Source organism: Anoplophora glabripennis, unplaced genomic scaffold (assembly GCF_000390285.2).
Source record: "Anoplophora glabripennis isolate ALB-LARVAE unplaced genomic scaffold, Agla_2.0 scaffold190, whole genome shotgun sequence".
NCBI classification, from domain to species: domain Eukaryota; kingdom Metazoa; phylum Arthropoda; class Insecta; order Coleoptera; family Cerambycidae; genus Anoplophora; species Anoplophora glabripennis.
The window spans coordinates 339,132-366,755 of record NW_019416301.1 but is presented as its reverse complement, the minus strand read 5'-3'; the positions used below and the strand labels follow the sequence as shown (position 1 = coordinate 366,755).

General features: G+C 32.7%; 1 protein-coding gene across 2 annotated transcripts in view; it reads right to left on the bottom strand.

Annotated features, from left to right (window-relative positions):
* Nucleotides 1-27,624, bottom strand: part of LOC108907287 (UNC93-like protein) — a 146,820-nt gene that overhangs the window by 43,258 nt on the left and 75,938 nt on the right. The window lies entirely within an intron of this gene.

The following is a 27,624-nucleotide window of genomic DNA, read 5'->3' as shown; positions in this document are numbered from 1 at the left end:
AAATATTAATATATTTTAGCCTTTAGCCATGAATGTGCTAATTTTAAGGTTCGGTTCAGATTGCTAACTTCGATAAAGACCGTAGGTGCAATTAAAATCATGAATCACATTGCGGAAAAGGCAAGTGAAAGTAAATCTCGTTTCGTATTTTGTAGTTATAAGTTACCTGTATAAGTAATTTATAAATGTTTTCCCATACGAAACGCTTTGCTTGGTGATTGGGTGTGACTTGTATTTTATCTTTGCGATTCAAAACTTCAACATTGTAAATGGTAGAGCCAGTAAATTTGAATGTTTCAAACTTTTCTCAAATTACGTCATTAAATTCGTTGAGGTCATCTTTGCATAACGCACCTTTAAATTAATTTTTACAAGTAAATCCCAGTTTAAGATTGTAAGTAAACAGTTTTCCAAATTTTACGGTATAGTCTACAAGAAATTCTGCTAAATTAGAGAGAACTGAAATAAAACTTTGAAATTAATTAATTATTTGAACTGGTATTAAAAATAAGGAATTTATAATGAAATTTGTGATTTACTTTCGTTTGTTTGATGTCCTGGCTGAAACAGGAGGGATCTTCTGCAGGTTTAAAATTGCTTATTTATGATGAGGATGACAGAACCAAACAATCGAATGAATTATATTTGTTCGAATTAGAGATTTTAAATTTTAGAGTGTGAGGTAGTCACAGGACAATATAAATAAGTAGAGTTATGAAGGTGTAAAATATGCAGGCTATTTATGGCTTCAAAAACTGAATATTTTTATTAGGCAGGTAATTTTAAAATCGAGAAGTAAAGCTACGAAAATCTGGAAAGCATTTTCTCCATTTTAATTTAATTTTCTTCGGAAATATTTTTATGATCATATCTTTGAAACAATTAACAGGGTAAAAGCTGCTAAATAGTATTTCACGATTTCTTTCACTTTTATTTTAGACTTTTATACGCATCATTTCTTCCCCTATTTTTAACTTATCTACATATATAGTGACATCTTTCACATCACGTTATCGGAAGCGACAATTCGAAATGATATATTTTGCATTATACTTCCTTAATTTTGCACAAAACGATCGAAAATAAAAAAAGAATTTATGATAGTTATCAATTCGACTAATAAAAATATGTTCTGAAACAACTATTTGCAGCCAAGGAAACTGTACTGGAATAATTTAATTCGTTTTTTACAAATATATCACCCATTTAAGCACCAGTTCCATATGATCTGTTAGCTTTGCAGATTCAATTTTAGTACTGCAAGATTTGTATTGCCTTAATAAAAAAAATGGATGTAACGTTTTCCTGTTTCGGAAGGATCGGAATAAACAAAAAGTAAATAATTTTTATTATCAGGAGATAAATTCGGCAACCCAAAGCCTAGAAAGAAATATATCCTTATGCAAATGGACAGATACTTCATTGCTTTAATATGTATTTGACTACGTATTTGACTTTTATTTAATGATTAATGTCTAAAAATATATCAAAAATATGAGTGAAAACCACATATATTTATGGGTATATATATAGGGTGAGTTATTAATAATGGTACATAGCTTAATGACAGATCGAAATATAGCGATTGAGTCAAACATGCCTTAATCAATTGTTGCTACTTTTCGTTCTCCAGGGTGTTGAAGTTGAAAAAATATTTTCAATTTTCTGCTATATTTTAAGTATGTATGGACCGATTGTTTTGAAAATTTGTAGTTTTGCGTTTTCTGAGGTGACAAATACGAATGTTCAAACAGGGTTGGGGTCACATATAGGGGGCGCTAGTTATACTGTCCTATCAATGTAAAAATATGTCTAACTTTTTGTATTTTACAATTTTGAATTTTTTTACTGGAAATTATTGAACTACGTTCAATTTCAAATAAAATAGGTATACTTGTTATAAATCGATAAACTCCATCGTTTTCGAGATACAGACGTTTTAAGTTTTTCAGATTTGGCGGGAATTAAATTTAAAAAATTAGCAGGTCTTAAGATACCAATCCTGAATTAAGAATTAAGAGAAACATTACAGCAACTGAAAATTTTATTATGCATATCTTAACAAATTATTAATCATAAAAGATTCTCAAAGCAACCACCACCGACTTCAATACACTTTCTTAGCCTTCTACTTAATTTTTGTCCGACGATAAATAAAGTTCTATGTTGTTTCCACAGTTGTTCTCGACTATTAATATGTTTTTGTATACCAGAGATAAGATAGCCCCAAAAGTAAAAATCGGGGCTACGTGTAGGCCAAGGTACAAGGTACTTCGCTAGCCCGTCCAATCCAACGATGCGGAAAATTTCTATTAAGATATTCTGTTACTACTCGGGTATGATGCGCTACTAATTTATTATGTCAATGCCTACTACTTTTGAAAAAATAATTTTCTAATTTAATTCCCGCCGAATCTCAAAGACTTAAAACGTCTGTTTCTCTAAAACGATTGAGTTTATCGATTTCTAACAAGTATACCCATTTTATTTAGAATTAAACGTAGTTAATTTCTAATTTAAAAATTTTAAATTTTAATATACAAAAAGTTAAGCATATTTTTACATTGATAGCACAATATAATTAGCGCCGGCTAGACGTGACACCAACACTGCATATTCGTATTTGTCACATCGAAAAACATATAACTACCAATTTTCAAAACAATCGATACGTACATACTTAAAATATAGCAAAAAATCGAAAATATGTTTTTAACTTTAACACCTTGTAGAACGAAAAGGAGCAACAATTTATTCAGGCATGTTTGGCTCAATCGCTATATTGTGACGTTAATAAATCTGCCATTAAGCTGTGTATCATTATTAATGACTCATCCTGTATTTTGCAACAATATTGTCAAATCCTTATGAAATAAATATTCTAATAAAAATATGTTTGCCATAAAAGTGGCCAGTAATTTTGTTTAAAACAATAGTTTTTTCCAAACGATGGTAAAACACAACATTCCTTTCACTGGCTCGGATTGGTCTAATTTCTAATTCTTCACATTTCATTAGCCAATCGGCGGTCGAATTTCATCAGGCATAGCCGCAACAGTTTGTTATTGTTCATTATAAACGAATGATTATGACTGTGTATGATTGTGTATGTTTTAGACACTGATAGCATTTCTCCTAAGTTTGTGTTTGACAAACTCTATACAGTACTCATCAAAAACGAGGAGGAGACCGACAGTAAGGGTGTAACTAACAGGCACAGGATGTGGGATCTATTCTAGATTTCTACATATTCGATATCAGTGGGCTATGCATGTACGTACCATCGTGATACAAGCGGAACTGGTAGGTATATCTGGTAAAGAAATTGCCCGTAGGTAGGTAACGGGCAAAATTATTATATCTACGCAGATAGTAGGCAATCAATACGGATCTAGTATAATCGGAAGAAGGGCAAGCCTTCGCTTGGTGACGGGTATTCAGACCGAACACTGTTGGCTAAGGAAACACCTCTTCATATGAGGCAGTGCGAAACACCTGTCTGTAGAGGTTGTAAGCAAGAACACGAGACAGTTTTCCATGTACTCTGCGAGTGCACTGGTGTCTCATCACCGAGAGAATCCGTGCTAGGAGAACGGTGGCCTTCTATGGACTACATCAGAGAAATCCCCCTGAACAACGTCATCACCCTTTTCTCCTTGATAGGCTGGTTGACGGCTCAGGAGAGGTGATCTCTCGCTGGGAGGACGCACAAGGGCTCCAATGGGGCCTAAGTGCTGTAGCATACCTACTGAGCTACCCTCCAAACTATTCCAGAATCCAGAATGTTTAAGTTGCATCATAGCCGTGTCTGTTATCATTTGAATACATTTTCTGCATCATTTTGTTATTACCTTTTGCTTCAATGTTAAATCGTATATATTTCAAACTAATTACTTGTTTTCACAGCTAACTTTTTGGCATTTCGTATTACTGGTAAGTTAATAATTAATAATATTTATATTTCAGAACGAATTATGCCTTATTGAAATGGCTCATTTTCAGAGTGGGGCTCGAAATGAAGACTGGTCATAGATATAATCTTTGCAATCCTGAATAGGATAGGTAAATTATTTTTGTAAAAAATGCAAATAGTGTCTATCGCCACGGTAACTTAGTCGATTGAGCACGCGAGCAAGCATTTCTCGGCCAGACTCCCTATTCTGGTTCAGATTCGATCGCAGACATCGGCACTGGCAATGTCGATGGATAATGGGTGTTTGTCCGCGTTTTTTCAAGTGTAGCTCCCTTTGGCTTTGGGTTTGGGGGTTGTCTCATTTCTATGGTGTGTTCGTTTAATAACCATGCATGAACGTCGAACCCTTGCAGTATAATCTTCTGATTGCAATGCAAGCTACGGACGGAAATGCTCCTCAGAGAATGGTTGTCCTCTGAGATGTTCCGTAATGGTCTATGTACTTGGTCGCATTCAGTACTTTCAAACGTTTCGCCGTCCTTCATATTCGGCATATTCATTGGTGACTTTGTAAAAGTCTTTTCCCGACTGAGGCCGTTTGCGACCTCGTCACCGATCTTATAATGTCGGTGTCATTGTGCGCGCATCTAGGCCTGCATATTGCAGTGGTGGAAGTTGGATGGGAATTCCCTATTACGTTGTCGATGGGGGTAGAGGGTGGGCGCGGGCGGCGTGTCTCTACCCCTATTGTCTTAGCTTCATCCGCAGCAGTCTTAGAAGCAACAGCAAGAATCGAAACCAACTTTAGGGCGGACTTACAGGTTATGATAGCGAGTCCGCATTCACAGAGCTTAGCCCAAGAACGACAAAGGCAGTTCACAGATTCTTAGTTAACTATAAGCCAAAATGTAAATCTGTAAGTGGCAGTAACCAGGTACATAGAACACGGCATAACAACCCAAAAAATTGTGGTATTGCGGTATCAGCCGAGAAAGCTTTAAAACTACTACCAATATGGATACAATTGGTCTTCATTAGCTTCACGAGAAATATTGTGCTGCATGTCTTCATGGATTGCTTTCGACGTTGCTGAGAATTTCTTCTTCAATTTGTAAGATACTATTTGGTCGAGGTCGACCAGCATGTCTTCCATGGACTTCTTGAAGTCCGTCCCATCATCACGGGCTTTTCGAACGAAATACACAAATCTCCTTGTTCTGGAATATATCCTATTAGGACAACACTCCACACAAGATCGAAATGCTTACAGTGTTTGTACAGAATTTAAAAACATTCACCATATATTAAAATGATGTCGATAAGTTGATTATTATTATTGTACCAAGTGTACCATTTTGATATAACCAGTGTTAGAAATATCATTATCTTCAAATGTAATTATCTCTGATATTATAAAACTTTTATTAGAGAATTTATTTATGAAACTCATCATTTTGACATCAGTTATAATTCCTTAAAATTAAAATGCAACTTTCGAAAACACCATGAATATATTTTTGTTTGTTTTTGTCTGAGGAAGTTTGTGCATATCCTTGTGGGACGTTCTCTATTTAATATAATTTTAGTTGTTGTGGTTTGAGGAAGCTTTGTCTATTGTTTCCCATTTACAACACATCAAAGACTTTGTTTAATTAAATGGAGTCCATGAAAAACTAAGTAAAGAAGAATTTAAGATTAACTCCTAAGCAATTTAACGAATGAAAAGATACCCGATTTCAATCCTGCAATAAAACCCTGTTCCTTAATGTAGCGTTTTAGGAACATCAGTTTCGTCGCTTTCAGAGAGGCCTTATTTAAAAATTGCTTTTGTTCTAATAAGCTGGTGGGTGAGGCGTGGTTTTTATTGTCGCCACTTTTCTGTCACGATTACAAGGCGTTTTCAAGGATTAATCGTGTCAGAAAATGGAATTAGCAAAAACGATGATTAATTCGTTGGGAATTCTAGAGGTGAAAATTTCCGAATAACAAGATTATTGTGACAGATTTTACATCCTTCAGTTTGGTGTATGAGGTGATATTACTGTGTCCGGATCGATACAGCTTGGTTTACATATTTATGCAAGTAATTGGAATATATTTAAATTACAGATGAATGACGTGATAAATAAAAATAGCCTGAAGTAAAGGATATCCGTGCGAGACACACTTTACTCCGCTTATGGAATATACAAAGTGTTTTATGACCAAGTATACATAATGTAATACCTAAATTAGGAAACCTAGGCAGGTACGGATTGACTGCTTACAAAAACCCTCGAGCAAGATCTATTAACATCTATCACTAAAATTAATTTTTGCTACAGCTTTTGAATGGATTGTAGGAATTAATTTATTGTATTATTGGTTTGCACGCTGTATCTCTGAAATCTAATAGACTTTTGAAGTAAGATTTCCAAAATTTCAGGGTAGTATTGGTATACTTTTTTCTTCGTATTTAGGTTGGACCTCTTTTTCATTATAGTACGTACGTTTATTTATAGAATGCCTTATAACGATGTTCTTAAAATAATCAATGCCAAAATGGAAGTAAAAATGTTTAGGCATTTCTGTTATTTTGATAGCTATAATAAAAATAACCACGAAAAAAGACTAAAAGTTGACGTTATAATGTTAAATTCATAATACATTTTATTTCTAATCTTTATAAAACTTTTATAAATGTATTTGTATATACAGGGTGTCCCGAAATTCATGCAACAAAATTTAGTCACAAATTCTTAAGACAAATTTAGGGGACCCGTATTTTTTATTTTTGCCAAGTGGCTCCCTCTTTCGGAGTTACAGACCCCTGAAGTCCGCCCCTATGAATAATCTTTTTTTTTATATCTCAGAACCCTGTTGTACGAAAATCACTAAATTTGGTACACAGGGGTTTTATGACATGTGGAACCTGATGGTGCTACGTTTTTTGGCGGGGAACCCCTTTAAGACAATTTTTCGTGGGCCCCCATGTCTTTGGAGCCAAAAAAATTTGGTCGCATATTTAAATTACTTAAAAATTATCAGTCCACTACAAAGCCATTAAATTTAGAAACTTTTTGTCACTTTATACTTTTTTCGTAAAATGCAACGTTTTCGAGAAAAATGTCAAAATGTGATCGAATGCATATCGTGATTCGCAATTTTCATCAAAAACATTGCGTTTTACGAAACAAATATCAAGAGACAAAAAAGTTTCTAAATTCAATGGTTTTCTAGTTAACTAATAATTTAAAAAAAATCAAATTTGCCACCAAATTTTTCTGGTTCCAAAGACAAGAGGGCCCACGAAAAAGTGTCTTAAGGGGGTTTCTCGCCAAAAAGCGTAGCACTGTGAGATTCTACATGTCATAAAACACATGTGTACCAAATCATCTCATACAACATGGTTGTGAGGTATAAAAAAGACTTCTTAGGGACAGATTTCAGGGGGCTGTAACTCCGAAAGAGGGGACCAGTTGGCAAATAGAAAAAATACGGGTGCCCTAAATTTGTCTTAAGAATCTATGACCAAATTTTGTTGCATTAATTTCGGGACACCCTGTACTTTGGTAAATAGAAATGAATATACCTAACAGCAGCAATTACCGTTAATTACAATAATTATCCTATGCGGGAAAAAATCCTTTAAAAATTTGCAATATTATTATTATCCTCCAATTTATGCTAAAAACTGTTACAACAATTATAATCATGTATATAAAAAGTACGTATACTATACAGGGTGAGTCATTAATAATGGTACACAGCTTACTGGCAGATTGTTAACGTCAAAATATAGCGATTGAGCCAAACATGCTTTAATCAATTGTTGCTCCTTTTCGTTCTACAGGGTGTTAAAGTTGAAAAAATATTTTCTTTTCTTATCTATGTTTTAAGTATGTATGGACGGATTGTTTTGAAAATTTGTAGTTTTACGTTTTTTGAGGAGGCAAATACGAATATGCAAACAGTGTTGGGGTAACGTCTAGAGGTCGCTAGTTATACTGTCCTATCAATGTAAAAATCTGTCTAACTATTTGTATTTTACAATTTTGAATTTTTTAACTACAAATTATTGACCTACGTTCAATTCTAAATAAAAAAGTTGTACTAGTTACAAATCGATAAACTAAACCGTTTTCGATATACAGACGTTTTAAGTTTTTGAGATTCGGCGAGAATTAAATTAGAAAATTAACAGGTCTTAAGAAACCAAGTCTGAATTAAGAATTAAGACAAACATTACAGCAATTGATTATTATGCATATCTTAACAAATTATTAACTACCAGCGACTTCAATGTACTTTCTTAGCCTTTTATTTTTTTGTCTGATCTTAAATAAAGTTCTATATTGTTTGATTATATGAACTGATTCTTGAATCTACAGTTGTTCATGGCCATTAATATTGTTTTTGTAAACTAAAGATTTAAGATATCCCCAGAAGTAAAAATTCAGCGGATTTAAAACAGGGCTACGTGCAGGCAAGGTACTTCGCTACCGCGTCCAACAGTGCGGAAAATTCTCCTCTCTAAAAAATAACGACAAGGAAAAAACTACTTCAAATACTACTACTTCAACTAAATCAAATTGAGTAGAAAACAATATGGTATTGTAGTGACAGCTGTCAATTTATTATGTCCATGCCTACTACTTTGGAAAAAATAATTTTCTAATTTAATTCCCGTCGAACCTCTAAAACTTAAAATGTCTGTATCTCGAAAACAGTTGAGTTTATCGAGTTGTAACAAGTATACCTTTTTTATTTAGTTCAACAATTTCTAGTTAAAAAAATTTAAAATTGTAAAATATAAAAAGATAGACATATTTTTACATTGACAGAACAATACAACTAGCGCCCCTTAGACATGACCCCAACACTAATTGCATATTCGTATTTGCCACCTCAAAAAACGTAAAAATACAAATTTTTAAAACAATCGGTTCATACATACTTAAAATATAGCAAAAAATCGAAAATATTTTTTCAACGTTAACGAACGAAAAGGAGCAACAATTGATTAAGGCATATTTGGCTCAATCGCTATATTTTGACGTTAACAATTTGCCATTGAGCTGTGTACCATTATTAATGACTCACCCTGTATATAAATTCGTATTTTATTTTGTGTTGCGTTTTCACAAAAACGCTGAAACACGTCAATTAGTATATAGGAATTCGTTTTGTCACGTTGCTTAAACCTTTTTTTGCGCTGTGCTTTATAAACCTATTGCGTCATTTATATATTTTTTTAAATAGCCCTACCTATTTTTTTCGACAGTCCCTTTGAAGGGAAATGCGTCTATATAGGGTGTGAAAAAAACTAAATGTATTACTACTTAATTTAATGTAAAGAATGGGGAAGAGTTTTTCAAAAACAATAACTTAGGATTTTTAATTAAACAATTTTATGTGATTTAAAAAAGATGTTCAAAGTGACCCCCGTTAACAGTTAGGCAAGTCGATGTTCGAATTCATCCGTGGTATTTTGAATTGGCTCTGGCGGTATCTGATTAGTTTCTTCTCTTATACGCACTTTTAAGCAAGCCTTCGATGGTGTACGGTCTAACAATGTAAACTCTCCTTTTTAAATAGCCCCACAAGAAATAATCTAGGGGACTTAAATCAGGTCAACGTGGTGGGCACTCAACGGGTTATCTTCGACCTATCCACCTATTTGGAAATATTTCATGCAGGTAATTCTTTACAGCAATCCCGAAATGAGGAGGGGCTCCATCCTGTTGAAACCAAAAATACTATCTGCTGGAACATCATTATCTATGTGATGTTTCGCACCTGTCAAAGTAAAGTAGGCCAAACCCTACATCGACTCATTTCCCTGCAAAAGGGCTATCCTTTTATGGTTAAAACGTTTTTGTGTCCATATCTTGGATATAAGTATATTTTTTATCATTTTTGAAATTCGAATTTTTGTATTATTTTTAAAGAACGCTTCTTCACGACAACGTTTATGTACTTTGTAAGGTCAAAGAAGGTCAACTGTTTTTATAATTAATATGTTGTTATAGAATATTTTGTCTTAAAAACAGAAAAAAATTTTCTCTAAATATTTTAAAAACTGAAAAGTATATTTGAGATTTGATTTCAATAATCACTGAATCAGCTTCTCTGTATCTTTAATTATTATTCTTATGTCGAATGGAGTGTATGACTGGACTAATTGCTATTATCATTTATGTTCATGGAAGTATGTCGTACAGGAAAAGTTATAGAATTTGACTATATCTATCGTAAAACAATAAAAACTGAAATATAAGTATTATCAACTGTATTATAATAAAAATAAAGATCTTTAACGTTTTTTACATTCTATACTATTTCTGAATCTGAAATTTGAGAGTATTAAAAGCACTTTCCCCTAATTTTGTTACTAAAAGATAAGAAGGATTTAACGTTTTGCTCTTTATTTAATTATTCTTTACAATTAGACATCTAGCACTCGTTCATTTCAAGAAATATTTGAAAACTGAAATACTTTGTCTGTATAAATTTTAATTGATTAATTTATTTATTGCAATAAGATATTCAATGGTTCAATTTCAGGATAAGTGGCAATGTACAGGAATATGAATAACACCGAGCATGTTATTCGTGACAGTCTAAATTTAAAATATGTAACGAGCGTTCAAATAAAAACGTGGTCAAGTTGGTTCTGAAAATTTGGACGTAGGGCGTAGCGTATAGCAAATGAACTTAAACGTCATCTGTCAAAGCGCTATATCGCCGCTATCAATTTGAATATTTTCGTTTTAAAAAGCGTTTAAAATGGTGTTTTCTCAAGAACAAAAAGTGTTTATCATAGAGTCCTACTTTAGAAATGGACGCAAGATTGATGGAATATGGAAGTATTCTATTGAGGAATGTTTCATAGAATTTCAAAATCAATTTCCCGGCGTTGTTGAGTACAAAATTTTTCAAAGTGCAGTTCAGCGTTGTGTTAATGTTTTTCGTGAAACGGGCAGTGTAACAAGAAAAGAAGGAAGCGGCCGACCTAAAAAGCGGACTGAAGAATTAAAAGAAAATGTCCAACAAATAATGGAAAATGCGCCAAGAACTTCTGTACGTGTTTTATCACAAATGGTGGGAGTATCAGTCGGTACCTGCCACACAGTGTTAAAAAAAGATTTGCGTTTGTTCTCCTATCGTTTAACTTGTCAGCAAGAACTTCATGAAGTTGATTTTCCGCGACGGGCTGTATTTTGTGAATGGTTTTTAAACAACTACGGTGAACTTCATAATATCACCTTTTTTTCTGATGAAGCCTGGTTTCATTTAAGTGGTTACGTAAACTCACAGAATATGAGAATGTGGTCTTCTGAAAAACCAGATAACTTTTTTGTCGAGGGCCCTCTACACGCTCAAAAAATTGGAGTTTGGTGTGCTCTCAATCGAAGGAGGATTTATGGACCTATTTTTTTTAATGGTACTCTTACTGCGCAAAGGTATAGAGAAGAAATTATCGCTCCTTTTGTTAACCAGCTGGAAGAAAACGAAATTACAAACTTTTACTTTCAACAAGATGGCGCAAGGGCACATACGGCAGGCGAGACGATGAATATGTTGAGGGAAGTTTTCCAAAATCGACTAATAAGTCTCAATGCTGAACATGAATTTCCACCGAGGTCATGTGATATTACGCCGTGTGATTTCTTTTTGTGGCCTTACCTTAAAAACACTATTTTTGAACTGCCTATTCCTGATTTAAACCATCTGCAGGCTCGACTTATAGACAAGATTCGTGAAATTAACAATACCCCGAGCATCTTAGAAAATGTCTTTAATTCTTTGAGGAACAGGTGTGAAAAGTGCTTGGAACAAGGAGGGGGACACTTTCAGCAGCTGCTTTAATTTATTGTTATAACAAGGAGGGGGACACTTTCCGCAGCTCCTTTAATTGTTTGTTATTGTTATCACGATTATTCTTTAAAATAAAGTTATATAGTCATTAACGTTATTGAAACTGACAGCTGCTATACAGCTCGTTGAGAAATGAGGTTAAGTTGGTCGCTATAAGCTACTCCGTACGTTAAATGTGTCAGAGCCAACTTCGACCACGTTTTTATTTGAACGCTCGTTATAAAATATCTCGAAAGACTGTTGTAGATGATGTTACTAAAAAACTGATATTAATCATTCCCATTTAAAAGGGTATATAAAAAAGTACGCTAATTTTTCGTTGTATTTATAACCTATACTAAAAATTTTAGAAGAAAATGTAGGACCACCCTGTATATTAATGTAACCACGATGCAATATTTGTTAAAGGTTTATGATTAAGGCTTTCTTTCTTTATATATCAGTGCAACTCATTGGTACATGCATAAGGCGATAATAATAAAAGCATATGTACAGTTCTATTGATGTAATTAAAAAATAATGAAATCCAAAACACAAATTTTTCAAAAATTAATCCACAGATATATACAACCTCGTATTTGGTACTAAAATGCGCCCATTTGAAAAAAAAATTGACCTTTCTCGATTTTTTAAACATTCATTCTCTTGTAAATTTTCGCTTCAATACTTTTGACTGTACATTATTTGTGTATACCTATTGTTATTATCTGATTTTTATTGTCCTTATTAATTTATTTCTATAAATATGTATAAACTTGACGTAAAACAAAGTCTAAGAATACCAAAAATATCTGTTTATTACCAAATTCTATATATTAATTAGGTTGTTTATTAATTAATTCGCATGAAAATCAACTCGTCTTATTAATTTTAATTATATACAAACACAAGGGCAAGGTCACTTCTATTTTATATTATATTAAGAATTGAGAGATTTGGCTGCTTAATAAATAATATTCGTACGGTGACGTAGAAAATACCATCTTGAAGAAAAAATATGTATTCTAAGAGAGTAGTAGAAAGTAGTCCTTTATTACTACAAGAAGTTGCGAGGGTGAATATATTTTTAATTTTCACATACTTATTCATCCATTGTCATCCAGAAAGTTAATACACAGCTATACTAATATCCTACATTTTCGATAATTAAAATGTTTGTTAAGGTGTATACACCGTGTTCACCTAGTGCGCGTAGGTCCAATATCTAGGTTAATAAAAGATATAACTTAATTTTTTTCTACATAGTTGCCTACTTTCCCGAGCTACACAAAATGAAAATATATTTGCATATACAGGGTGTTCAGTTCTTCCTGGGCAGGTACCAACTTAATTTTTTTTAATGGGAACCTATATTTTTTATGGCATTATCGAATTCTACGTGAAAAATTAACGAGACTTTGTGTTATGATCCCTATTAAAATATTGATAGTTTTCGAGATAATAGACTTTTAATTTTTTTTCTTGTTTCGTCACTTCTAGTAGTTGACATAATTATGTTTGTATGACAGCTAGAAATTATTTTTTTTCAGGAACTGTAGAGTGAAGATGGCTCTTTCAAAAAACGTATCAAAAGTTGACCTGCGATATACAGGGGGCAAAAAAAAATCGTGCCAAACCTGATAATTTAAAATTTGAAAAATCTCGACTCTTTCAAATAGAACACCCTGTGTTTTATGATTTCATTAGATGCCTTTCTGTAGACCCTACAATTTTTTAATATCTTTCCCTGTACCTTAGTTGCGAAGTTTTGGCAAAAAAAACATTTTTATGCAAAATACCGGATTTACGCCCGTTCCTTTGTCGGGAAAAATATTGTAAGGGTATTTATTTTTATAAAATTTGTTAGTTGTCTAGCTATACTATTTAAAGTAAAAATTAATAACTGAAAAATTTAGATATTTAACTTTAATAAATAAGTCTTTATGGAAAGTTACCATTTATTTGTAAATAAAATCAAAAACCCATAAAATCGCTACAAGTGATTAAGAATTAGCAAAATATGGGAAATGTTTGCTAACAGCACGTATTTACAAAGCAAATAATCCAATTTTACAGAGATTCCCACTGTTTTGAAAATGTGAAGGAAAGGTTTGAATGAACAGCAAATGCGAATTATGAGAAAACTACCAGGAGACATGAAAGTAACAAGAATAATATTTAGTTTAAAGTTGTGGCGTCTGTTGTTGAAAATCCAAATATTAGTGCCAGGAAATTAGTAGTAACCTTGGAGTTTTCAAAAGCTTGACAAATAAAATATTGAAGAAGAAATCAAGCACTGTTACCGTAGTTAGGAAAGTTATTAGTGAAATTGGAGATTAAAAAATTTGGATGAATAGAATTTTGAAAAAAGAATACTCATAGTCGCAAGCTAACTTAAAATATATACCCTTACAATATTTTTCCCGACAAAGGAACGGGCGCAAATCCGGTATTTTACATAAAAATGTTTTTTTTGCAAAAACTACGCAACTTAGGTATGGGGAAAGCTATGAAAAATTTGTAGGGTCTACAGAAAAGCATCTAATGAAATCATAAAACACAGGGTGTTCTATTTGAAAAAGTCGAGATTTTTCAAATTTTAAATTATCAGGTTTGGCACGATTTTTTTTGAAGAGCCATCTTCACTCTTCAGTTCCTGAAAAAAAAAAATTCTAACTGTCATACAATCATAATTATGTCAACTACTAGAAGTAAGGAAACATAAGAAAAAAAAATGAAAATTCGATTATCTCGAAAACTATCAATATTTTAATAGGGATCATAACACAAAGTCCCGTTAATTTTTCACGTAGAATTCGATAATGCCATAAAAAAAATATGGGTTTCAATTTAAAAAAATTAAGTTGGTACCTGCCCAGGAAAAACTGAACACCCTGTATATGGAAATATATTTTCATTTTGTGTAGCTCGGGAAAGTAGGCAACTCTGTAGAAAAAAAAATAAGTTATATCTTTTGTTAACCTAGATATTGGACTTACGCGCACTAGGTGCACACGGTGTATGGATTAATTGAAATTATGAAAACAAACAGTCAATTATTGACACTTGGCTCTATACGTATAAATAAATCAATAGAATTTTGTAACTAATGACATTGTGAGAAATAATATTTTATTTTATTTTTTTTATTTATTTTCCAATTTTCGTATTACATACACAAAAGGGCTTACACACGTCAGAACAAAGGTAAAGTCATCTTCTATGAAGAACAAATGATAAAATGACATAAATAAACAAAACAATACAAGAAAATAATTAAAAATAATACTGTCCAGCATTGAATTTTGTCTCTAATATTTAGTAAAAAAAGCTGAGATCATTCATCAGTAAATTTAACTTTTTAGTAGGTATAGTAGGTATTGCTGGTGTAATTTAATGCTGTATGGAGCAGAAGCCCGCAGAGTAGTTGTTTTACAAAATGTCATTAGCTAAAAAGTTTATTTCGCCTAGTGGAACACTAGTCATGTTTTCATAATAACTTGATGAATAAATTCATTAAGTTGATTCAAATCTGATAGCAGATTTGGTGCATTACACTTGTCCAATTTCTTGATGAAGCGACTTCATGAATTAATTGATCAATAAATTGTCAATGTAAAACAGCTATAACATATTGGTGGTTACATATCGCCCACACTCAAACTAATAATAATGTTATTTCTTTTTGGCAGTCTCTATAAAGGCTCTGATATCTATCTTGAGGATTAATGCTAACACTACTATTGCATTATTCTTGGTAAGGTTTTCTGTATGTAACAACAGTAAACTGAGTAGTAGTTTCCATTTAAAAAGTGATCTTTAAAAAAATCAAATGTTAGAAGACTTTTTATTTTGCTCGATGATCCCGTTATTAAAATCTCATTTCTCACAAAGTAATATAAAACTTTTAAAATTAATAAAGATAACTACTTTTATCAGTAATAGGCTTCAAGCATAACTAATTTCTTTTTCAGATGTCAATAGACTCTTTTAGTGCGACGTCACATATTTAGACAACCGGCAACAAATTGTCATAGTTAAAATTTTACAGGCCGAATCTGACCCTTGTGTACTATTTACATAGATACTATAAAAATGATCAAATTCAAATTAATTTATTTTTACAAGAATTTGGAAGTATTTAAGAACAACCAACACGTGTTTGGTAAAATAACGAGCGTTCAAATAAAAACGTGGTCAAGTTGGTTCTGAAAATTTGGACGTAGGGCGTAGCGTATAGCAAATGAACTTAAACGTCATCTGTCAAAGCGCTATATCGCCGCTATCAATTTGAATATTTTCGTTTTAAAAAGCGTTTAAAATGGTGTTTTCTCAAGAACAGAAAGTGTTTATCATAGAGTCCTACTTTAGAAATGGACGCAATATTGATGGAATATGGAAGTATTCTATTGAGGAATGTTCCATAGAATTTCAAAATCAATTTCCCGGCGTTGTTGAGTACAAAATTTTTCAAAGTGCAGTTCAGCGTTGTGTTAATGTTTTTCGTGAAACGGGCAGTGTAACAAGAAAAGAAGGAAGCGGCCGACCTAAAAAGCGGACTGAAGAATTAAAAGAAAATGTCCAACAAATAATGAAAAATGCGCCAAGAACTTCTGTACGTGTTTTATCACAAATGGTGGGAGTATCAGTCGGTACCTGCCACACAGTGTTAAAAAAAGCTCCTTTAATTGTTTGTTATTGTTATCACGATTATTCTTTAAAATAAAGTTATATAGTCATTAACGTTATTGAAACTTACAGCTGCTATACAGCTCGTTGAGAAATGAGGTTAAGTTGGTCGCTATAAGCTACTCCCTACGTCCAATGTGTCAGAGCCAACTTCGACCACGTTTTTATTTGAACGCTCGTTAGATACACTAATGTGCTTAAAATAAAAGAATATTCTTAAATTTAAATAAAGTAAAATTTTGACATAGCCGTGTTATTCCTATATGCTCGGAAAGAATAACCTGATACGCAGGTGAGATTTTGTTGATATTATGTCATCACTGTCATCATTAGCGTATTTTCTCTCTTTTTGTTTAATTTTGGCATTTTCTAGTTCTACCAAGTATTTTTATTGCTTTTCCTAGTGTTGTACTGTGCAAGTGTGTTTATCCAGTGTTTTTTTCTTTAAGTGGTTTATTACAGATATACTCTTAACCTCAACCAAACTCTTCTTGAGGCGAGGCTACTTCGTTTACATGAAATTATCTTCAATGCGTCTGCTCAGTAAAATTGATATAATTTTAATTTATTAATAACTACTATAAAAGTCAATATTGTTCTATAAATTTAAATACCTATATAAATTTTATAATTCTATTAGTTTGTCACTTGGGGATTGAAACTTTTTAAATATTTCTAATATTGCCAGAATATTGCGATATTTAAGGTCATGACAAAGAAGCAATTTTTTTGGCATTTATGTCCAAAATTCATAAGGACAATGTGCACTGTGGGGTTGTCTAATATTTGGCGTATGTGACGTCACTACTAAAAAGGTCTATTTTTTTTAAACGGATAAAAAGAGAAAATATTTTTTTACATCACCAAGGTTAACTTGCCAAGCAACAACATAAAAAATGTATTTTATATTTGTGACCTATTTGAACTTAATTGGCAATACCGTTCCTCTCATTTTGGGACAGGGTTGTCACTAAAAATTGTTCAATTTCTGTATAGATTAGTTGTTGTTATGACTCCCTATGTTAAAATGTTTTAGTACAACATTACGCTTATTTTCGTTTAGTTTTATTCTGGATTTTAAAAAATTTATAACGGTAGCCCTATAGTTACCAAAACTAAATCTTGCAATTTAGGCACAAAAAACGGAATTATCATGTAGCGATAGCGAGTACCATTAACTGTTATTACCCGAGCAACCGCATTTTCCAAGAAGAATGGCCCGATGATGCCTTCAGCCCAAAATCCGCACCAAAGAGTAACACCTTATTGATGCATTTCTCAACAATCACTCGTGACTGAATCCCTCGCTGAACCACAAATGCGACAATTTTGTCGACTAACGAAGCCATCAAGATGAGAGATAATTTTTTGTTCGAAAAATCAGCATCCACTTATTGTTCAGTAGACTTCAGTTCTTGAGTCGATTAAACTTTGTAAGCATGAAGTTGCAAATCTTTTTTGAGAATACGTTGTAGAGTGCTTCTTGAAATGTTCAATTCTTAACCACGGTACCGAATTGATGTTCCTGGACTCTCAGCAATACTAAAATGAACTTCTTCTATGTTTTGTGTTGAACGACTTGTTGAAAGATGGCCAGTGTTTAAGATTTTTCAATTAATCTCTTCACAGTTAGTGAAAGTTAAAGTTAAATCACCAATTCGACTATATTTTGTACGAAAATGCAAACTGTAGCTGAAAAACTTCATTAAACGCGTTGTTCTTTCATGTAGCGTTTCATTTTAGATAATCCTGAATTGTCTTTTTTTTCGTTGGCAACACATTACCGCGCAAATGGCGCAAAATTAAAATCTTGGGACTATTTAACTATAGCAGAAAAAATTCCATGTGTCTCAGTTAACCTCTTTATTCTATCGAAGATGCTGGGATAATAATAGTGAGTTTACTGTGCGAAGAAGAAGAAAAACAAAATAGAACTGAAAACCATGACATAGAATTTGTAAAAATTATTTATAATTAGCTGTCTTAGTTGCGGATTATCTGCACCTGCTATAAAATATTTAAATTATTTGTAATAATTTGGCAAATAGAGATGCATTTCTTTCATAAACAAGCTCAACGTACCAATGAAACTTCTAAGTAAAAAGATTATACACAAGAATATATTAAATAACAGTGTCTACACGCTTTGTATGCTGATATTTTAAACGTCTTTTATACCATTACACAAAAATGCCCACGAGCCTGAATTACTTACCATTATTAATATATGTATTATATATGTGGTTCTGATGAAGGTTAAAGCAAAACCTTTCACTTCTTTATGAATGACGGTCACCAGATAAAATTATTGCCCGTAACATGCAGTTCAAGTTCAATGTAACAGCTGGTGAATAGGGAAAGCCGCGTATACATACACCGAGTTTCATATTATCGCATGGCTGATGTTGTCAGAAAATTCATATAGTATAAACCAAATTCAGTGGTACAGAATATGACTTGGCGTCGGTTGAAATTCCTATTTACATTCGAACTGAAGCCAAACAAAATCAACGATACAGAATCTTGGGACAAATGTGCCTTGGGCGTCATTTTAGTACGTACTTTTTAAGGATTTCTACAGCCAGCCATTCGATGACAATAACTTCTTGATTAGAAAAATAATTATTGCGCGGTTCTTCCCGTGCTATATTGCTGCAAGCAGCGAGTAGGACAAAAGCACTGTAACTACATCGTCACTATGCAAAACGTTCTAGTGCTGCTTGCTTCTCGGCGGCAAAGAGGTAAGACATTGGCAGTAATTTCACTCTCATTGGATGGAAGGGTGATATAAGTTAGTAGGTCAAGCTATTAACTACAGATTCTTTGAACGAAAATAATGTCACTTTTAATTAATTTAGGTGCGCCCTTTTCAGGATGGAAATGCGGGATTTGGTGTGATTAGGTAATTTTAATTTATTGCAGGCACCTTCTATTCATATTACAATTGAGAAAGGGAGAAATAAGAGAAATATTTTGTTTACAAATATTATTATAACACGGCATTTTGGAGACCTTTTGAAACGGAACAAAACGAAATTTACCATCAATATAATAAAATTGTTTGATGACATAAATAATAAAAATATGTTGTTGGCGAAATGAACATAATTATAATAGAAATTTGCTACACATTATATACAAATTATTATAATTTTTTACCTTCAGCAGAATTTTTTTTAGGGGCGTATGAAATTCATTAAATTTTATTGCTAGGCGTTTTTATGCATGTTCAACTGACTTCGGAAAGACTATACCTAAGCGTAGTTGTTGTAATAGAAATTTTCGATTGGTTATACTAGGCATAATTATGTTATAAGTTGACAACAACTGCGTTAGACATTATCGCATTTTACTTTACTAATTTTATAAATTATCTAAAGGTAAAGTAATTATCATTTCAACCAGTGCATGTAGAGAACCACTTTTCTAATGCACTTTACCATTTTGGCCATAGTGCGGTGGGACACCGTCAAGCTGAATATTTTGACTGACGTCGTTACAAGAAAATCTGGTCTAAAATAAAATTGACAACTGACGTATACATCAACTTCAAAATTTACTATCTTGAATAAAAAAAAATCTGCTACCGTGGACTTTCTATTCGATTTATGGTCATTTTGTTGACGAATACTATATTAATACTTGTGCAATGTACAACTTCTTAAACTTTGGAATAAAATAAACACAAACAAATAAGCTATTATTCTGGTATTCAGACTTGGGGTCGCTTGAAGTGACACGTTGACTCACTCTCTATCACAATTCGAGTCCCAATTTCAAAATTAAGAAAAAACCAAAAAATTACTCTTGCAACAATGCATTTTTCAGTAATTTGTTTACATTTTTTTTAAGATTTAAAAACTGATTACACCAATCAATTGTACGGAAAAAATACAATCTTTTTGAGCATGTTTTTGAATTGTGATTACAGATTTTTTTATTTTACCAAAAACAATATGTCAGAACTCTGTACAATGATTTTTCTAAGTAGAATTTTTTTCTTTTTGAAATAGTGTTTCGGACCGGAAAAAGTTAATATCTCGAAAACTTCTTGATTAGAAAAAAAAATTGTGGTTATTTAAGACACAGAAAGGTATACTTTCACCAAGTTTCGCCAAAATTAAGTTATTTTGCGGACATGAAAAATGAAAAAAGCCAAAAAAAAATTTTTCGTATTTTTCTCGGAAATTTTGTGGTTATGTTAAAAAGTGATATCTACAAAAGTTGTAGATTTTTGCAAGATCTACAAGTTTTGTATTGGATACTACCGGAAATCGCAATAATACCATTGGTCACCCCTTTTCAGCCCTCCAAAACAACCCTCCACGCATTTTTTTTAAAGTTTATTATAAGCCTCTTTACCATTTCCACTTATAAAAGTCCAGGCAACATTTGTTTCTTTTTTGCTCTAAATGAGTTATTTTGATCGGTCTACTAGTTTTTGTCTAATGTCTAAGTGACATGAATGTATAATAAATATTGATTTTTAGGAAATCCTACAATTCACATCCGATTCAGTACCAATGCAGGAAATTTTTCTTAAACATCGTAAAGACAACAAGGAAAGTTTAACTAACAGAACGTAGGTTAATAGGACACGACACAATTAAAGAGATTGCTACAATTTCGGAAACCAAGTCCAAAATCAAAATTTTTTGAGAGAAAAGAATTACGAAAATAGCCATTTCATAAAAATAGTACTCGTATACAGCGTGGTAAAAAAGTTCTGCATAAAATTCATATTTTCGTTAAACAATTTTTTTTCGAAAAACGCTGAGACCCGTCGATTTTTATTTGATCCAGGGCACCTTGCTATGTGGAAAATTTTGTTTTCCGATAATCCACTTACGGCAGCGATGACAATTTTTTTTTTTTAAATGACAACGCATATTTTTTTCGTTCGAAATTGATGACAGTGATAATTATCTAAACAACGGTGTGAAAATTTCGATGTCTTACATAACAATTTTTTTTAGAAAAATGCACCTTAAGTTCTTGAATGCAATAATTTGCTGTTTACGGATCAAATGCCTTAGAAAAAAATTTATTCGGCAGAAAGCATTTCAGATAACTTAAGTTGCAACTGGTGTTATGTAATATTTGCGGAATTATTCATCAGATATTGTCAGGATCCTGATTAAACTGCAAAATTTAGAACCAAGTTCAACCGCACAAAATCCAAATAGTATGTAGCAAATTAAGGTCGACTTTTTGTCTTCGAGTTTGCCGATAAATTCCTAAAAAAAAAAGATCCAAAGAAATGTTTACTTGAAAGGAGTAGATTACCTGAAATATTGAAGACTAAAAATCAGTACCGATTTAACATTCTTTGGTGAAATCGTTTAATTCGAAATGGCAAAACTTAGTGAACGCGAAAGAATTGATATTTTGAGGATGATTGGTTTCGGCGATAAGTTACGAACCCATCAAGAAGCTTGCCAATTATTTAATGCAACGTACCCTGACAGACCACCAATTACGCAATCTACGGTTAGTAGGGTACTGGCAAGGTTTGAGGAAACTGGTAGTGTGAAAGATGCTCCTCGTGCGGGTCGTCCTAGAGTAGATGATGAAACTAGATTGAATATCCTGGTGGAGCTCCAGGACAACCCTCATTCTAGTACAAGGTCGATTGCATTGAACAATGATATTTCACATGTAACTGTGGTGAACTTTCTCAAAAAAGAGAAATTTCACCCCTATAAGGGTCACTTGATACATGCATTGACTGAGGACGACCCAGACCGCCGTCTCCACTTTTGTGAAGATTTAATGCATCGATGTAACGGAGACCCCGACTTCCTCAAGAACATAATTTTTTCTGACGAGGCTACTTTTTATCTTAATGGATCGGTGCATCGACATAACTGCCGGTATTGGTCTCAGGAAAACCCGCACTGGGTGCAAGAAGTAGATCATCAGCACCCCCGAAAGGTGAACGTTTGGGCGGGAATAATAGGGCGTCGTATTTTAGGCCCGTATTTTTTCGAGGAAAATTTAACTGCTGCTCGCTATTTGGATTTCCTGCGGTTCGATTTGGTCCCAAGCTTAGCAGAGTTATTCCCGAACAACGAGGATCCTGATATTCCTGAGGAAAGAATTTGGTTTCAGCAGGATGGTGCACCGCCCCATTATGGAGTGCAAGTACGGGAGTACTTGAATAACACGTTTACTGGCCGGTGGATCGGGCGACGCGGAACAATCGAGTGGCCTCCGCGTTCGCCTGATTTAACACCTCTAGACTTTTTTTTGTGGGGCTATTTGAAATCGCGTGTGTACACAAACAGACCAGGTGATTTGGAAGAACTTAAAAACCGTATTCGTTTTGAAATAAATCAAATCGACCCGGGAATGCTTGAACGAAGTGTAGACGGCGTTTACACACGCTTAGGACAATGCCAAATGGTACAGGGTGGGCAATTCGAACAATTTCGCTAGACTTACACAAACATTAGTGTAATTTTACTCGTTTGAAATGTAATTTTGTCAACTTTGTCCTTTTCGGAGCCATTAATAGTGTAAGTAGACAATTATCACTTATAAGAACTTAAGGTGCATTTTTCTAAAAAAAATTGTTATGTAAGACATCGAAATTTTCACACCGTTGTTTAGATAATTATCACTGTCATCAATTTCGAACGAAAAAAATATGCGTTGTCATTTAAAAAAAAATTATGTCATCGCTGCCGTAAGTGGATTATCGAAAAAAAAATTTTTCCACATAACAAGGTGCCCTGGATCAAATAAAAATCGACGGGTCTCACCGTTTTTCGAAACAAAATTGTTTAATGAAAATATGAATTTTATGCAGAACTTTTTTACCACGCTGTATATACTTACACTTACACACTTTTCTTTAAAGCGGCAATTCTCAAGTTCAAAGCGGGGAGAGATATTGACTCCACTTATTTGTAAATAAAAAAGGAGGAAACTACCCAAATATTATTTTTCATAAATATATCGATGGAAGGCTGTGACAACCATGACAACCATTCTCATATTAGGAAAGTATCAAAATGCTGCTGTAAACAGTATCCATTTATTATGTTTTTAAATACGTATTATAAATAATGGTAAATTATTCATTTTATTAAAAAACAAATACCTAAGTCGTGCTGTATAATAAATGTCGTAAATTTTTTATTATCTCATTCAGGTATTTAACTATACCATCATCATATTTTCACCGTCAGCTTTTGATTTTCTAAAGGATACCATATTAAATTTTTCACCTTAAGATAGAGCATAAAACTACGAGTTCAACGATCTGAAATACTCTGATTTTATTAAAGGTAAAAAAAAATAAATTTTGTAATTTATGTAATTTTATATCACGTTTTGCATTAGCAGAATTTTAATTTACTGCTACGAAAAAGTGTTTTTATTATTGCTACTAAAATATGAAGAAAAAATAGGCAAAAACGAATTTTCTTTTTTTTTTTTCAGGAACTATGTAACTTGAAAACACACGCATTTTTTTAATTCCATATCTGTATCTCTTCTAATTTCGGAGATACCAAAGCGTATATCTGAGCGTACATTTTAAAAGTGATAATAAGAAAAATATTTACAATTAATTTGAGTTAATATTTCTAATATCTCTTACACTAATGTAAAAGTAGAAGAGCTAAAAAAATATGGAATTATTAGTTGAATAGCTTAAGTTAAAGTTTAGAGTTGTTGCATCTCCATTTAAATTTTAAAAGAAAAACTGTTTTTATTCTTGAAAGTGAGCCAATCGTCAACTTGAACTTTTCTTTTTGTTTTAAACGGCTTTTTAAGGACTTTTAGTTTGATGTGTCGTAAAGGATGCAATGCCATTTAGAACTTTCAAGAGGTGGTAGTTGGAGCAAGTTTGAAGTGAATAGGGAGTGCATGCACTAACTTCCTACTACATATGTAGTTAAATTAGGATAGAAAGTTTTCTGATGAATATGGACTTTTAAAGTGATAATTCAAATACGTATGATTGAATTCTATATTTATTAGTAATGTGTTTGTTAAAGCTGTTGGAGTCATTGCGATGTCAGTCAATAAAATAAAACAATTTTATAAAGCACCATTATAAACCATTATGCAACGATAATGCAAAAAAATATGTTAAAACAAAGATTTGCCAGAACAATTTACGAAATATACAAGGTGTCCGGTAATAAATGCCCTAACTAGAGTAGCCTCCTTGGGTGAAACTAAATCAATTTACATTTTGCTTCCAAAAAACGTTTTCTATTAAATTTTTTCAAAATGATTTCGTAATCATTGAAAATATTTCAATGAAAGTTTATATTTTTGTATTTTTGGAGAAGCCGAATATGAAGTCTCTAATAACATACTAAAAGATACGTCCCACTGGGTGTTGACTTGTGAAAGGAGTACGTTGGTCTAGGTCGTAAATTTAGAATATTTAATTTAACTGTAAAAATTAAAAAATGAAATGCATGTTTCTCCGAAATAGTGCATTTTAGAAACATACAAGTATATCTTTTTTAAAGCAGACTAACGAAAACTTCTACTAATAAAGCAAATATAGCAAAGAACGAAAGACTATTTCAGGTGTTCTAAGTGACATATGTTTATTATATATTTTAAGTGTGTGTTGTCCAAAGTATTTGAAAAAAAATGAAATGCGTCAGTACGTTAATGCTAATAATAATCTTCCTATACGTCAATCTGGGTTTCGCCCAGGTCACAGTTGTGCTACTGCACTCTCACATGTTACTGACGACATACTTACACAGACAATAACAAATTAACAGTGCTCATACTTTTGGATTATTCCAAGGCATTCGATCGTATCAATCATCAACTGTTACTGGCATTATTGCACTTCATAGGCTTTTCAAATAATGCAACTTGTTTGTTAAATAATTACTTAAATTGCCGCTCACAGTATGTTCTCTTAAATAATACTGCTTCAAACTTCAAATTAATTAGCTGTGGAGTTCTGCAAGGATCCATTCTTGGACCTTTACTTTTTACTTTATATACTTTCGAATTTTGCAAAATACTTAAGTCTTGTCAGTCACATTTTTATGCAGACGATACACAACTATACTATTCGTTCAACGGTAATGATACACAAATTGCGTGTGAGAGAATAAATCAGGACTTGGAGGCATTGTTAAAAATATCTGAACAATTCTGTTTAAGTATCGACTCAACAAAATCCAAAGTAATGCTTTTCGGTAGGACATCTGCTTGTAGTAGACCCTTTAAAGATCTATATGTGTAGGTAATGATACTTTAGAAGTAACAACTAGTGCCAAAAATTTAGGATTAGTCGTAGATTCTGATTTACGTTTTAGGTCACATGTAAGTGTAATTGCTAAAAATGCTTATACCAACTTAAAGCTACTTTAGTTTGATCATGTTTCTGGTCATATGAAACAACTCGGTTGGTTGATTATGGAGCAGCGGCGTTTGGAACATTGTTACATTTTTACCATAAAATAATAATTTTTAAGCAGCCTATATATCTTTACAGGAAAATAAGATTTAGAACTGATGTTTATAATATTAATGTACGTAATAAAAAGATCTATAATAAAATTTCGGCAGATTTTAAGATATTATGCACAGCTTCTTTTAAGATGAAAATTAAATATAGGTATGTTACTTCACAATGTACCTAATCATGTTAGGTAATATAATGTTAGTGATAAATTATGCGTTGAGTGGAAGAACGCATGTAACTTTATGTTGCGTGAATGCGAACTCTGCCTTTTGCAGCATATTTGTATATTATTATGTTAAGTTATATTTTATATTATTTAAACTTGTTATAACTATTTGCTGCAGTAAAAACCTTTTATTATTATTATAAGTAACTCCTCCTTTCCTGTATCAGATGCTAATGAAATATTTTTAAAAGTAGGTAACAAAATTATTTTGAAAAATGGAATATTTTTTAATTTGTGACCGACAACTTTTTAAGGAAGCAAAATTGTACTAAGGTAACTTTGATATAAAACTATTTATTTTCAGGGAGCCTTGAAGGATTGTCCATTCGCATAGGGAACTCCAGTGCAGATATAAAACAAGTGGTCAAAATTTCCTACAGATTGTGTATTTTTCCACAACCAAATGTTACTGGGTATGAGCACTACGATTATGTTGTAAAACTAGTTTTTTTCTGACGAATCATGAGAGCTGAAACAGGGCAAGTAATAATCTTATGGACCTTTCTACATAAATTACGAGTAGCAAGCGATAGGCAGCAGAAATATGTAATTATCGATCGAATAAATAAATACCGATGTATACATTCATTGCTGGTGTAAAAGAAAAGAAAACGTACTCGTATACGTCACCTCCTGGTCTTAAATCTTGAAATTATGCTACCAATTATGTTAAAAATAGTTTAACTACATTAGGCTGAGTAGACCTGTTCACGATATTTTGGGAACTTGTATCAGCAACAATCATGTCTGTAATTTTTGATAGAGAAAATACAGATGTTGGTCTGCTTGTTGTGCTGTCTCAGTGTTCTCTGTATTCACTTTCCAGAAAGTAATGTTAGCCGTTAAGTTTAACACAAAATATATTAAAATTCCTTAGTTAGTGTGTTTGGATTAGGTATTTTGAGGATATCACAAAATTATAAAAGCATCCCATGTACTTTCTCTCATGTTAATATAATGAGTACAATGAGTACCCACAACTTTCCATTGGGAACCACGAAACCGCCTCGTGCTACAGCAGACGACACCACTGAAGATCTATGCTGTCGGCAAAGCAGTGCTGCAAAGCTGAAAAAATCACCGGAGTTTCGGATTTCAGAAAATGAAAACTTCTCCGAACATTTAAGATTTAGACTTCAGAAGCTCAATACAAATCACAGTATCATGTCAGATTACAAGTGCATCATCCGTTCCAGGTGTAATACAATCCAAAGATGGGCAAACTCCAGAGAGGCCAATTGCCCAAACCTAAGGCAGACTTCACATTGAATGCCAACTCCGGTGCCTTACAGTTCGTGCATCCTATAGAGCTCTTTACAAGTAAAATACTCATTTATTGTAAATGCGAATTTTTCTACAAATTTCAAATTTTTACAATCCAAACAATGTTCTAGGATAAATATTCTATCCATCAAGCTCCTAGAAGCTTCCAAACTAGTAGGACGTCTAACCATGCTCCTAGAAGCTCACAGTAAATATCAAAATCATTGCTAGGCAAGGGAA